General features: G+C 41.8%; 1 protein-coding gene across 1 annotated transcript in view; it reads left to right on the top strand.

The window, feature by feature from the left end:
- Positions 1-15839, top strand: part of LOC112247859 (CSC1-like protein 2) — a gene marked incomplete in the record, with an annotated part of 175688 nt that overhangs the window by 763 nt on the left and 159086 nt on the right.

Here is a 15839-nt window from a genome sequence, read left to right as displayed (position 1 = left end):
GTTCACACCCTGGTTTCATCTTGTGCTGCTACCGTTATCGTCACTCGGTGATTATTACTTTTCATTATTAACTAATTGTTTTAGTTCTATATTTCTACATTTTCTTTCTCTCTGCATTGTTGGGAAAGGGCCCGTATAAGTAAGCGTTTCTACACCTGTTGTTAACGAAGCATGAGAATAATAAGATGTTATTTGATCATGCGTTTTATTCGTCATTGCATAGGCCCAACCTGCAGTTTCTATGACAGGTTCGCCAGGGTCCCCGTAATGACAGAGAGGGGAAAGCCGTACCCAGGCTGTCACTCATGCTATGGGAATGCTCTCTCAGGCCAAGGACGGAGAGAATAGCTGAGTAGGCTACTATAATTTAGTACTATTTACGAGTGAAACCAATAACAGATGTAGCTCTGGTCCAGGGCATTAGTGCGGCTTTTTAATGCTAAGCATTCCTTCACTAACACCTAGGACCAGAGCTACTGAAGCCAATGCTCCTTTGAACGTCCAGTGACAACGAGAATTTCCCCCGATACAGAGGCTGAATATGAGACGGGCCTTGGGGTTTGGTTTGCCTGGCTACCCAAACTCCTTGATACGGCACGCCCACGGACATTTAGTTCATTATCCGCAATGACTCTGGATCTGAGTACCTCCCCGGACGATTTCTAGAATCCCCGAAACCGGTGTGTTGGGCCAGAGACAGAACATGCGCGGGTAAACGCGACGTTTTGAAAATGTACCATTGCCTTTGATACTCTGCATGGTTAGAGATAATCCACTCTCCGATGACATTGTTTTGTCCAACACCCCTAAATTTGACTTCACCACAAACGACAAAGCGCACTGCTCTGGTGCTCCAGGTCCTTTCCAACTGCTCTGCTAATAAACACTCCTTACTCAAAGGGGGGTTTATCAATATCAATGAAAAGTATTTTCATAAACAAGATGAAGATGACTGCAAGAAGCGCTCATCATTTTCAAATAAACTACATGTCATATTAAACAGCATATAAACACTCTAAATAGGTCAGGAGCCAGACAGGGAGACGAAGAAGGAACAAAAATGAATTATTTAGGATATATTATTTCAAGGCTGTAGCCTACAAGCATTTCCCTACACCCACAATAACATCTGCTAAACATTTGTATGTGACAAATACAATTTAGATTTGATTTACAAATAAATAAATTGTGAACCTTTTCAGGCTGGCATGGACATTAAGCGCTCAGCTTGTAAACATTTAGTTGAAGTAAATCATTCTAGTTGATAAGTTGCACATATAGGCTGTGACTTGAAATACAAATTTCAATGGAAAAAAAAATGCCTTTATTAGCCTCCATCTATAAGGCCTTTTTTAATTCATTTTTAGAAACATGAGTTTGGCCAGAATCTGTGGCTTCAGGCTCGTGCGATGGTACCTGGAGAGCAGGCCAGCAGCAGAGAGGACACTTTCAGCGCCTGCTGGGGTTGCTAAACACCCTTTGGGCCACTCTGGGATGTGTAGTTTTTTAAAAACAGTTTTCTGTAGGCAGGTCTAACGGATTTTTAGGTAAAATAACTATCAAAATGGAGGTAATATGCCTTGTCTATTGGGCCCAAATCAATGACGGCCTATTGTGTATACAGATAATAGAATGAAAATGAACGGAACTTTTAAGAGATCTGACTTTTTTTATTTTTTTTTTAATACTGCTGCCGTGACACACACTTAGCTAGCACACTTTCTGTTAGCATGTAGCATGTAGCATGTAGTATGTAGCATGTAGTATGTAGCATGTAGCATGTAGCATGTAGTATGTAGCATGTAGTATGTAGCATGTAGTATGTAGCATGTAGTATGTAGCATGTAGTATGTAGCATGTAGTATGTAGCATGTAGTATGTAGCATGAAGTATGTAGCATGTAGCATATAGCATGTAGTATGTAGCATGTAGCATATAGCATGTAGTATGTAGCATGTGCACCGTCATGCTCCCAGATACGTGTCTTTTCAACTTCCACAGTGATTCTTTAGTTGTGGACATTACATCACCACACTCCCTCTCTTGCTCTTGGGTCCTCCTCATCTTCTGTAAGTCACCTTGACTTTGCACCTGTGTGTTTTTATCAGTTTCCTTGTGAAACTATTTAGTGAACTCTGTGACCGTAGCTAAAGCAAGGGGCTATAGCAGCACACGAGTAGGCTACAGATGCATTGTGGGCCAGGCCATGCCCTGAGCTTGTGAGGTTGAGCGCATTTGGAGCGGGAGAGAAGGCCCGACGCTCCAACTTTTGGCGAAACTCGCTCCAAGCTCCAGTCAAATTGGGCACGTTCCACTCTTTTCCCCAGTTCTGCTCCGCTCACACACTCTGCTACCATCTAGCAGATGGAGACTGATAGAAGCTGTTTATCTCCAGCCCCATCACTAGCTGGCTACAGCCCAGTACTTTAGAGACTGCTGCCTCATGTATATAGAGTCATTGAACACTGGTCACTAACAATGTTTACATACTGTTTTACCCACTTCATATGTATATACTGTATTCTAGTTCATCCTATATAACTACTGCTGTCCTCTTCATATGTATATACTGTATTCTAGTTCATCCTATATAACTACTGCTGTCCACTTCATATGTATATACTGTATTCTAGTCGTGGTTCATCCTATATAACTACTGCTGTCCATTTCATATGTGTATATACTGTATTCTAGTCGTGGTTCATCCTATATAACTACTACTGTCCACTTCATATGTATATACTGTATTCTAGTCATGGTTCATCCTATATAACTACTGTTGTCCACACCTTTTCTATCCATATACTGTCAATACTATTGATACACACCATTTTATGTAGATATATATTTATTAGTTATTTGGCATTCGATAGATGAAAACGGACTGAAACAGTGAGTGACAAGGGCCTATTTGAACGTTCCAATAATAAACGTTTGTTTTATTTTATCAAAACATTTTGCCACACCGTGTGCCATCATGACTCTCTCAAAACGGTCAAAACAAAAATGTTCAATTGCAATTATTCTACTAGCCAGGCAGGCAACGAGGGAAAGTAGACTGTCATTTGATGAGGACTTGGCCTATCGGAAATGGCTGCGGCTATTGACAATGTCAATCTATTGACAGTCTTAACTGTCTCTGTGTACACAAGGACAGAGTAATTCCTCTGCAATGTTGAAGTAGTGCACAGTTCGACTAGGCTGCCTGTGGTTGTTTGGCATGCATAATGACCTGTAGATCAATGACTGGCAGGGTTTTTGTTAGTTGGCAATTGACAGCTTTTTGGCCAATTTAAAAAAAATAATAATTGAAAGGCCAATAAATTAAACTGTTGCCGGGCAAAATTACTGGGACAAAAAAAAGATCTAAATTCAAAATAATGCTTTTTATTCATTCATGGAAATGTCAGTCTATGTATATACATTTGACCTTCATGCTTATTGGTCTTTTGGTTAATTTGCATAATTAAAATTGGCCTGTTGTATTTTCATGAATCATCACGTATCTTATTTGTCCAACGTAACTATCACACGTGCACAGCATACAGAGCCTATTTTGCGCGGGGTTTTTCCCTCCTGCTCAGCTGCTCGGCTGCTGGAGTAAAACCACGTGCTTTAATAAGCCCATTCATTGCGTAACGATCATAAATGCAATTGCGTGCAAACGTTTTAAAAGGAGATAGTATTTTTTTCAATTGAAGAACGCCTCCCAATTCATCGTTCACGTGCAGGCAACAGGCTATCAGAGCGCGTCAGCTACCACTTTACAACGTGAGCTGGAGGTCGTATGCATTTTGAAAACATACCTAATTGTTTGAAACCTGAAGTTTTTAAAATGTTTATTTCATATTATGAAGCATGTCTTACCTTGCTTCTAAGTAGCCTAAAGGTAAAATCCCACCATGGAAACGTGGAGGCAATTATTTTATAAATACTTATAAATAGGTGGTTGAAGTTTCATGTGTGAGGTCGAAGTTTGGGGAAGCTTTGACTTTATTCTGACCGTTTCCACCATTCTGTGTTCCAGTTGTGATTTTTTTCATATTCACATTTTCATGTTACAGTTTAATTTCAATAATAATGTTTATTATTTTTTCATTTCTCAATCATTGTCAAGTGAAGTGGGTTAAATCATTTAAAATTTGAATGAAAACGATACAAATCGAAAAGCAACTGATGCGAGATCACCAGCCTCTGTTATGGACATGTTGATCACACCGTGACCCATTGGTGGCTAAAGAAATGAGCACATGGAACTCAACCTATACGCCAATGCAGCAGTAGGACTGTGAGTTTGATGCGCTCATTTACTAAGGTAAATTTACTACACAATGAAACAATGAGATAAGATGTCAAGATGGAATTTTAAAAGATTGTTTTGCAAGATTGGTGCGAGATTGGTTGTTTTTATAAAATTGGTGCAAGATTGGTGCAAGATTGGTGGGAGATTGGTGGGAGATTGGTGCAAGATTGGTGCAAGATTGGTGGGAGATTGGTGGGAGATTGGTGCAAGATTCAAGATTGGTGCACAATGAAGACAATGAAGATTGCGCAAGATTGGTGGGAGATTGGTGGGAGATTGGTGCAAGATTGGTGGGAGATTGGTGGGAGATTGGTGCAAGATTGGTGCGAGATTGGTGGGAGATTGGTGGGAGATTGGTGGGAGATTGGTGGGAGATTGGTGGGAGAGAGACTCGCCCGTGTCTTCGCCACACACCTCTTGTCTCAACATTTTACAATGAAACTTTAGACACACACAGTCTTCACATGTTCTAACTGACCCAACTCGATAATAAGGTTAGAGGTCAGACCGATAATGATTTTTCAACGCCGATACCGATTATTGGAGGACCAAAAAAAAGCCGATAGCGATTTATTGGACATTTATTTATATATATATATATATATTTATTTATTTGTAATAATGACAATTACAACCATACTGAATGAACGCTTATTTGAACTTAATATAATACATCAATAAAATACATTTAGTCTCAAATGATGAAACGTGTTCAATTTGGTTTAAATAATGCAAAAACAAAGTGTTGGAGAAGAAAGTAAAAGTGCACTATGTGCCGTGTAAAAAAAGCTAACGTTTAAGTTCCTTGCTCAGAACATGAGAACATATGAAAGCTGGTGGTTCCTTTTAACATGAGTCTTCAATATTCCCAGGTAAGAAGTTTTAGGTTGTAGTTATTATAGGAATTATAGGACTATTTCTCTCTACACCATTTCTATTTCATATACCTTTTGACTATTGGATGTTCTAATGGGTACTTTAGTATTGCCAGCCTAATCTCGGGAGTTGATAGGCTTGAAGTCATAAACAGCGCTGTGCTTCAAGCATTGTGAAGAGCTGCTGGCAAACGCAGGAAAGTGCTGTTTGAATGAATGCTTACGAGCCTGCTGGTGCCTACCACCGCTCAGTCAGACTGCTCTATCAAATCATAGACGTAATTATAATATAATAACACACAGAAATACGAGCCTTTGGTCATTAATATGATCAAGTCCGTAATCTATAATTTCGAAAACAAAACGTTTATTAATTCAGTGAAATACGGAACCGTTGTGGCATCCCTAAGTCTAAATATTGCTGTTACATTACACAACCCTTCAATGTTATTGAATAATTATGTACAATTCTGGCAAATTAATTACAGTCTTTTGTTAGGAAGAAATTGATTGAATGCTCTTGTTAAATCACCTGCTTGGCGAAGTAGGCTGTGATTCAATGATAAATTAACAGGCACCGCATTGATTATATGCAACGCAGGACACGCTAGATGAACTAGTAATATCATCAACCATGTGTAGTTAACTAGTGATTATGTTAAGATTGATTGTTTTTTATAAGATACGTTTAATGCTAGCTAGCACCTTACCTTGGCTCCTTGCTGCACTCACATAACAGGTAGTCAGCCTGCCATGCAGTCTCCTCGTGGAGTGCAATGTAATTGGCCATAATCTGTGTCCAAAAATGCCGATTACCGATTTGTTATGAAAACTTGAAATCAGCCCTAATTAATCGGCTGACCTCTAATACCTATTGCCACGCGTGCTGCCCAAATAGGCATGGTCTACAAGCTTGTGATTTGAAACGATCCACAGCAATTGTTTTCAAGAACCAATGATTCTCGATTCCTCTGTGTTTAAATCATTTACTTCCCTACTTCCCATTTCTCTCCTGTTCTATTGGTTACCATTTACTTCCCTACTTCCCATTTCTCTCCTGTTCTATTGGTTACCATTTACTTCCCTACTTCCCATTTCTCTCCTGTTCTATTGGTTACCATTTACTTCCCTACTTCCCATTTCTCTCCTGTTCTATTGGTTACCATTTACTTCCCATTTATCTCCTGTTCTATTGGTTACCATTTACTTCCCATTTATCTCCTGTTCTATTGGTTACCATTTACTTCCCATTTCTCTCCTGTTCTATTGGTTACCATTTACTTCCCTACTTCCCATTTCTCTCCTGTTCTATTGGTTACCATTTACTTCCCATTTCTCTCCTGTTCTATTGGTTACCATTTACTTCCCATTTCTCTCCTGTTCTATTGGTTACCATTTACTTCCAATTTCTCTCCTGTTCTATTGGTTACCATTTACTTCCCTACTTCCCATTTCTCTCCTGTTCTATTGGTTACCATTTACTTCCCATTTCTCTCCTGTTCTATTGGTTACCATTTACTTCCCATTTCTCTCCTGTTCTATTGGTTACCATTTACTTCCCTACTTCCCATTTCTCTCCTGTTCTATTGGTTACCATTTACTTCCCTACTTCCCATTTCTCTCTGTTCTATTGGTTACCATTTACTTCCCTACTTCCCATTTCTCTCCTGTTCTATTGGTTACCATTTACTTCCCTACTTCCCATTTCTCTCCTGTTCTATTGGTTACCATTTACTTCCCTACTTCCCATTTCTCTCCTGTTCTATTGGTTACCATTTACTTCCCTACTTCCCATTTCTCTCCTGTTCTATTGGTTACCATTTACTTCCCTACTTCCCATTTCTCTCCTGTTCTATTGGTTACCATTTACTTCCCTATTGGACCCCTCGCTTTGTCATTTCTCTCCAGTTCTATTGGTTTTCATAATAACTTTTTTTGGTTGTCCAAAGGAACAATCCTGGTCATATTATCAACCCATCCTGGTCATATCATCAACCCATCCTGGTCATATTATCAACCCATCCTGGTTGTTGCATCTTTAGATTCCCCCTCTTTCTAAGAATCTAACAGCTCTTTCACATATGGAACCACTATCAGATGATCTTTTTAGAATGGTGTTTTCCCATCCTCTAAATGTTCTGTTGAGATGCATTACCGTCCTCTAAATGTTCTGTTGAGATGCATTACCGTCCTCTAAATGTTCTGTTGAGATGCATTACCGTCCTCTAAATGTTCTGTTGAGATGCATTACCGTCCTCTAAATGTTCTGTTGAGATGCATTACCGTCCTCTAAATGTCCTGTTGAGATGCATTACCATCCACTAAATGTCCTGTTGAGATGCATTACCATCCTCTAAGTGTTCTGTTGAGATGCATTACCATCCTCTAAATGGTCTGTTGAGATGCATTACCGTCCTCTAAGTGTTCTGTTGAGATGCATTACCGTCCTCTAAATGTTCTGTTGAGATGCATTACCATCCACTAAATGTTCTGTTGAGATGCATTACCATCCACTAAATGTCCTGTTGAGATGCATTACCATCCTCTCAATGTCCTGTTGAGATGCATTACCATCCTCTAAATGTCCTGTCGAGATGCATTACCATCCACTAAATGTTCTGTTGAGATGCATTACCATCCTCTAAATGGTCTGTTGAGATGCATTACCATCCTCTAAATGTCCTGTTGAGGTGCATTACCATCCACTAAATGTTCTGTTGAGATGCATTACCATCCACTAAATGTTCTGTTGAGATGCATTACCGTCCTCTAAATGTTCTGTTGAGATGCATTACCGTCCTCTAAATGTTCTGTTGAGATGCATTACCGTCCTCTAAATGTTCTGTTGAGATGCATTACCGTCCTCTAAATGTTCTGTTGAGATGCATTACCATCCTCTAAATGTCCTGTTGAGGTGCATTACCATCCACTAAATGTTCTGTTGAGATGCATTACCATCCACTAAATGTCCTGTTGAGATGCATTACCATCCTCTCAATGTCCTGTTGAGATGCATTACCATCCTCTAAATGTCCTGTTGAGATGCATTACCATCCTCTAAATGTCCTGTTGAGATGCATTACCATCCACTAAATGTTCTGTTGAGATGCATTACCATCCTCTAAATGGTCTGTTGAGATGCATTACCATCCTCTAAATGTCCTGTTGTGATGCATTACCATCCACTAAATGTCCTGTTGAGATGCATTACCATCCTCTAAGTGTTCTGTTGAGATGCATTACCATCCTCTAAATGTCCTGTTGAGATGCATTACCATCCACTAAATGTTCTGTTGAGATGCATTACCATCCTCTAAATGGTCTGTTGAGATGCATTACCATCCACTAAATGTCCTGTTGAGATGCATTACCATCCTCTAAGTGTTCTGTTGAGATGCATTACCATCCTCTAAATGGTCTGTTGAGATGCATTACCGTCCTCTAAATGGGATTCCTGTCATTCTGAGAACTGTGGGTAATGGGTTATGCCCCCGATGCATGTGGATCTCAAAATGGCCGCTCAATTTGAAATCTTCCCGGTCAGGTTGTCTGGCGCCACATTTTCCTAACGGAAACCATGGTCAGTTACGTGCTTAGTTCCACACTGAAGGAGAGGACGCGTCAGTCAAATATGAGGCATTTTCAGAAGGTAGAAAGTAAAATGAGCTGTTAAACATGTTAGTGAACTGACAATTCGTACCGTATGAATCGATTTCTCTGACCGACCCGCATGCTACATTTGGATCAGTTGTTTCCCACGGGCTGATGCACTCGTATCTTAACATTTGAACTGGGAACGACGCGGGGAATCGTTGCTTCCCTGGTTTTTACCTTGAGAGGATAGCACCTTGTAAAATACACACAAACGTCCATCCCTTTGAGAGAGTGAGAGAGAGAGTGAGAGTGAGAGAGTGAGAGAGTGAGAGAGTGAGAGTGAGTGAGTGAGTGAGAGTGAGTGAGAGAGAGAGAGAGAGAGAGAGAGAGAGAGAGAGAGAGAGAGAGAGAGAGCTTGCTGTGGCTGTAGGGACTTTTCCTCTATCTTAAGTTCGAGAACAACATCTTGTTAAAATACAAGCTTCCAACCCCTTTTATCTGTGACTGGGGAAACAGCTTGCTAATGTTCGACTTTAAAAAACCAAAAACATTTAAGGTCTGCTGTGAAGATCAGACCAGACCTCTGTTAGAAAACAGCTCTCAATGTCTCACTGCTGTACTGTTGCTGCCCACAAGACTTGTTTACTGTGACTCCATTCTCCATTGTGTAGGAAGACACAGCTGTGAAGATGGGCTGTATTCATTATGGTGCAACGGAGCAAAACAACAACAACATTTTGCAACAGAAAGCGACAACAACAAAAAAAGCGAGTGTTTATTGGTACAAGGTTAAGTCCCTCCCCCCTCTTTTTTGTTGTTGCCTGTTTTCTTCAAGCACAGCTAGAGCATTGGAAATGTTTTCAAACAATTTGAAGCCAGGTGTTCACGTAATATCTGTCAGTTTGATTGGTCCTATATGAACATGAACATAAACATGACCTAATCATATCGTTATTGCTGTTCTGTATCATGTAGGTCATGTTAAAAAGGGGTTGCATTTAGAAAGTAACCTACTCTGATTTATATGTGCATAGTGAGTGACGTTCATTACTTCAAGGATATTAGCCTGTTATAGACTGAGTTTACAAAACATTAGGAACACCTGCTCTTTCCATGACATAGACGGACCAGGTGAATCCAGGTGAAAGATATGATCCCTTATTGATGTCACCTGTTAAATCCACTTCAATCAGTGTAGATGAACGGGAGGAGACGTGGTTAAAGAAGGATTTTTAAGTCTTGAGACAGTTGAGACAGGGATTGTGTATGTGTCCCATTCAGAGGGTGAATGGACAAGACAAAATATTTAAGTGCCTTTGAACGGGGGTATGGTAGTAGGTGCCAGACGCACAGGTTTGTGTCAAGGACCGCAACGCTCTGCTCCTGACAACATGTGCTGCCATAGAATGAATAAAACTGTGTAGACATTCAAATCAATCATGGCATAATGGGTTGACTGGTGGCTATTGCGAGTGTGCCGATAGAAACAAAGCAGGAAGTAAAAGCAGGAAGTGTACCCATCAATGTGCTGTCGTTTTTTGATTCAACATACATTCTATTGCAACATTGTTCAACATTGCATGAGCCACATCACTTAACATCATTTGAATGAACATTCTACGTCACCATGGAAATGATTGCATCACAATACCAGGCAGCCATTGTGAGTGGAACCATGCGTTTACAAGACACATTTCCAGTCTTAGAGGTTCCAAGCCTGTTCTATTTATTCTATTTCTGTGTTTACTGCTGTTGCATTGTTGGCGGTAGGCAACTGAAGATTCGTTTGCTACAAGCCCTTGCTTGTTTCAGCAAGGAGCAGCAAAGCTTCATCATGTTAAGAGTCCATGTTACCACAGAAATGGACTCAACCGCACGCACCAGTGTGCCTGGCTGTACCCTCTTCAAATTAAAATCAAATTTTATTGGTCACATTCACATGGTTAGCCGATGTTAATGCAAGTGTAGCGAAATGCTTGTGCTTCTAGTTCCAACAGTGCAGTAATATCTAACAATTCCCCAACAACTACCTAATCCACACAAATCTAAAGGGATGGAATAAGATTATGTACATATAAATATGGATGAGCAGCATAGGCATGGTTCAGTAGATGGTATAAGGTACAGTATATACATATGAGATGAGTAATGTAAGATATGTTAACATTATTAAAGTGGCCAGTGATATGAGTCTCTATGTAGGCAGCAGCCTATCTGTTAGTGATGGCTGTTTAGCAGTCTGATGGCCTTGATAGAAGCTGTTTTTCAGTCTCTCTGTCCCAGCTTTGATGCACCTGTACTGACCTCGCCTTCTGGATGATAGCGGGGTGAACAGGCTGTGACTCGGGTGGTTGATGTCCTTGATGTTAAATGCAGAATTCTTACATAGGTATTCCTCTTGTCCAGATGGGATAGGGCAGAGTGATGGCGATTGCATCGTCTGTGGACCTGTTGGGGCGGTATGCAAACTGAAGTGGGTCTAGGGTGTCAGGTAGGGTGGAGGTGATATGATCCTTGACTAGTCTCTCAAAACACTTCATGATAACAGAAGTGAGTGCTACGGGGCGGTAGTCAAATCAAATTTTACATTTCTAGGCTGATGATAATCTAGAATAGGAGCTATTGGCCTTGTGGGTCAATTCATAGCCTGTCAATCATTTAAGGACATCAACATTACTGCTGTACAAAGCTAGGTCTTGAGTTAGCCTAGTAACACAGAGGTTTATACCACAAAGCAGGATCAAGGAGTTAACCTGCTAACTTGCCTAAATATTATTACGTTTGTTACTATTTTTTTCTTTAAAAAAAAAAAAGTAAATTAGGCGTGGTCTACTTAATTCAACACCAAGAACGCATATCTAAATGTAGCTTTCTTTACGAACCAGAACATCTATAGTTATTTCTGGTAGCTGGCTAACTCATTGATCATGCTTTGTAATAGATCCTTCTGGATTACCACGATGTCACACAACCGGAGGCTAATCAGTTGAGTGTTTTTAGAAAACCTTAAAGATATTTGATAAGGGTCCAATCCAGCCGTACAGTCGGTGAATCTCTTCCAGCCCACACTGGGGGAGACTTCTAGTTAAAGTGAAGTGACCAAAGAGATAAACACACTGTTTTTATCAAAAATAAAGTGACCCTCTAATGAAGTGTTAGACTTTAAAAAAAATGTTTATGTTAAGGTACAATCTGTAATATTTACAGCTGTTAAACCTCAAATGGTAATTTCATTTACCTGAACACTCATATTATGCAAGACAAAGAGGTTATCAGTCTTTTCAAACAACCCTAGGCCTATATTTTGGGGTTATGATGGGGCAAGACAGTTAGGCTATATTTGGCTCATAAGGCATGTTCTTGAAGACTGCCTACTTCCTGTTTTGTATAGTTGGACTGATAGAGCAGTTGTTATTTGAGGTGATCTGGCCCGCGCAGCTGTCTGTCTAGATGGCCTGTCTGTCTAGTTTTCATTCTGTCCTGCGGCTCTGGAGAAGAGGATTGATACTTTCTTTATGCACAAGACTACATGGATAGCCTGGTCCCAACTGATTCTCACTCTGGTCCCAGCTGATTCTCACTCTGGTCCCAACTGATTCTCACTCTGGTCCCAACTGATTCTCACTCTGGTCCCAGCTGATTCTCACTCTGGTCCCAGCTGATTCTCACTCTGGTCCCAGCTGATTCTCACTCTGGTCCCAGCTGATTCTCACTCTGGTCCCAGCTGATTCTCACTCTGGTCCCAGCTGATTCTCACTCTGGTCCCAGCTGATTCTCACTCTGGTCCCAACTGATTCTCACTCTGGTGGTGGTTCAAAACAAACAGATTGAGAACCAAACTAGTTAGTAGGCTGCATCGATACTTGAGTGGTAGGTCTACAGTCCTGACTGGAAGGCCAACAGGCTGTTACAGGTTTATAGGCCAACAGGCTTCAGGTTTATAGGCCAACAGGCTACAGGTTTATAGGCCAACAGGCTACAGGTTTATAGGCCAACAGGCTGATACAGGTGTATAGGCCAACAGGCTGCTACAGGTGTATAGGCCAACAGGCTGCTACAGGTTTATAGGCCAACAGGCTACAGGTTTATAGGCCAACAGGCTGCTACAGGTTTATAGGCCAACAGGCTACAGGTTTATAGGCCAACAGGCTACTACAGGTTTATAGGCCAACAGGCTGCTACAGGTTTATAGGCCAACAGGCTGCTACAGGTTTATAGGCCAACAGGCTGCTACAGGTTTATAGGCCAACAGGCTGCTACAGGTGTATAGGCCAACAGGCTTCAGGTTTATAGGCCAACAGGCTGCTACAGGTTTATAGGCCAACAGGCTACAGGTTTATAGGCCAACAGGCTGCTACAGGTTTATAGGCCAACAGGCTGCTACAGGTTTATAGGCCAACAGGCTACATGTTTATAGGCCAACAGGCTACATGTTTATAGGCCAACAGGCTACATGTTTATAGGCCAACAGGCTACATGTTTATAGACCAACAGGCTGATACCGGTTTATAGGCCAACAGGCTACAGGTTTATAGGCCAACAGGCTGCTACAGGTTTATAGGCCAACAGGCTGGTTTATAGGCCAACAGGCTACAGGTTTATAGGCCAACAGGCTGCTACAGGTTTATAGGCCAACAGGCTGCTACAGGTTTATAGGCCAACAGGCTGCTACAGGTTTATAGGCCAACAGGCTTCAGGTTTATAGGCCAACAGGCTGCTACAGGTTTATAGGCCAACAGGCTACAGGTTTATAGGCCAACAGGCTGCTACAGGTGTATAGGCCAACAGGCTACATGTTTATAGGCCAACAGGCTACATGTTTATAGGCCAACAGGCTACATGTTTATAGGCCAACAGGCTACATGTTTATAGACCAACAGGCTGATACCGGTTTATAGGCCAACAGGCTACAGGTTTATATTCCAACAGGCTGCTACAGGTGTATAGGCCAACAGGCTGCTACAGGTGTATAGGCCAACAGGCTGCTACAGGTGTATAGGCCAACAGGCTGCTACAGGTTTATAGGCCAACAGGCTGCTACAGGTGTATAGGCCAACAGGCCGCTACAGGTTTATAGGCCAACAGGCTACAGGTTTATAGGCCGACAGGCTGCTACAGGTGTATAGGCCAACAGGCTGCTACAGGCTGTTTATAGGCCAACAGGCTTATAGGCCAACAGGCTGATACAGGTTTATAGGCCAACAGGCTGCTACAGGTGTATAGGCCAACAGGCTGCTACAGGTTTATAGGCCAACAGGCTGCTACAGGTTTATATTCCAACAGGCTGCTACAGGTGTATAGGCCAACAGGCTGCTACAGGTTTATATTCCAACAGGCTGCTACCAGGTGTTTATAGGCCAACAGGCTGATACAGGTTTATAGGCCAACAGGCTGCTACAGGTGTATAGGCCAACAGGCTGCTACAGGTGTATATTCCAACAGGCTGCTACAGGTGTATAGGCCAACAGGCTGCTACAGGTTTATAGGCCAACAGGCTGCTACAGGTGTATATTCCAACAGGCTGCTACAGGTGTATAGGCCAACAGGCTACAGGTTTATAGGCCAACAGGCTGCTACAGGTGTATATTCCAACAGGCTGCTACAGGTGTATAGGCCAACAGGCTACAGGTTTATAGGCCAACAGGCTACAGGTTTATAGGCCAACGGCTGCTACAGGTGTATAGGCCAACAGGCTGCTACAGGTGTATATTCCAACAGGCTGCTACAGGTGTATTTAGGCCAACAGGCTACAGGTTTATAGGCCAACAGGCTGCTACAGGTGTATATTCCAACAGGCTGCTACAGGTGTATAGGCCAACAGGCTGCTTTACAGGTGTATATTCCAACAGGCTGCTACAGGTGTATAGGCCAACAGGCTGCTACAGGTGTATAGGCCAACAGGCTGCTACAGGTGTATAGGCCAACAGGCTACAGGTTTATAGGCCAACAGGCTGCTACAGGTGTATAGGCCAACAGGCTGCTGTACCAGGTTTATAGGCCAACAGGCTACATGTTTATAGACCAACAGGCTGATACCGGTTTATAGGCCAACAGGCTACAGGTTTATATTCCAACAGGCTGCTACAGGTGTATAGGCCAACAGTCTGCTACAGGTGTAGGCCAAACCTGTTTATTTTTATTTATTTTTTACAAATTAATTTCTCCCAAAATTGGAGAGAGATTTCGTTATTATTTTCACTTACTTAGCTAGCTAGTTTAGCTCAACAACCTGACTCAAACAGAGAGGAATGCTATGTATGTTAGCTAGCTGGCTACGACTATTCTTATCAACACTGGAACTCATCAGTCAGTAAGCTTTCACTTTTATTAATGTATTGCCACCGGGGCCCCGCCGGAATAACTGATAAACTGCTTGCTGTACACTGTACTACTTGATTGTAGCGGGTTTACGAACTCATTAGTTCTAGTAGCTTGACTAGGGCCTTAGTTATAGTCAAGTTGACTAGGACCTTAGTTATAGCCATGTTGACTAGGGCCTTAGTTATAGCCATGTTGACTAGGGCCTTAGTTATAGCCATGTTGACTAGGGCCTTAGTTATAGCCATGTTGACTAGGGCCTTAGTTATAGCCATGTTGACTAGGGCCTTAGTTATAGTCATGTTGACTAGGACCTTAGTTATAGCCATGTTGACTAGGGGCTTAGTTATAGTCATGTTGACTAGGACCTTAGTTATAGCCATGTTGACTAGGGCCTTAGTTATAGTCATGTTGACTAGGGCCTTAGTTAATATGGTGACAACGATGTAGGCTGTAGCGTTTATGATATGAAGGTTTGGTTTGGAGAGGTTTTTCCGCCAGGTCACAGACGACGTGTTGTGTTGTGCACAAGTCCACAAGCGAAGGGAAAAGGTGAGAGGAAGAGTGAGACAATTACACAACGAGCAAAGTGATGATGGCGGTTGTATGTTGCTGCTGTGAAAGTTAACTCTGTGTGCGGTGGGGATCATTCCGCCGGTTCTGTTGAAAAATGTTTCTCAAACGGAAGAAAACAACACCGGGCCTAGAGGTTGAAGGCCTCCAGCCGATACTGTCATATAGTCAGTCAG

This window comes from Oncorhynchus tshawytscha, linkage group LG24, assembly GCF_018296145.1.
Source record: "Oncorhynchus tshawytscha isolate Ot180627B linkage group LG24, Otsh_v2.0, whole genome shotgun sequence".
Taxonomy (NCBI): domain Eukaryota; kingdom Metazoa; phylum Chordata; class Actinopteri; order Salmoniformes; family Salmonidae; genus Oncorhynchus; species Oncorhynchus tshawytscha.
Note: the sequence above shows the minus strand (reverse complement) of the source record. Positions and strands in the feature narration are given on the sequence as shown.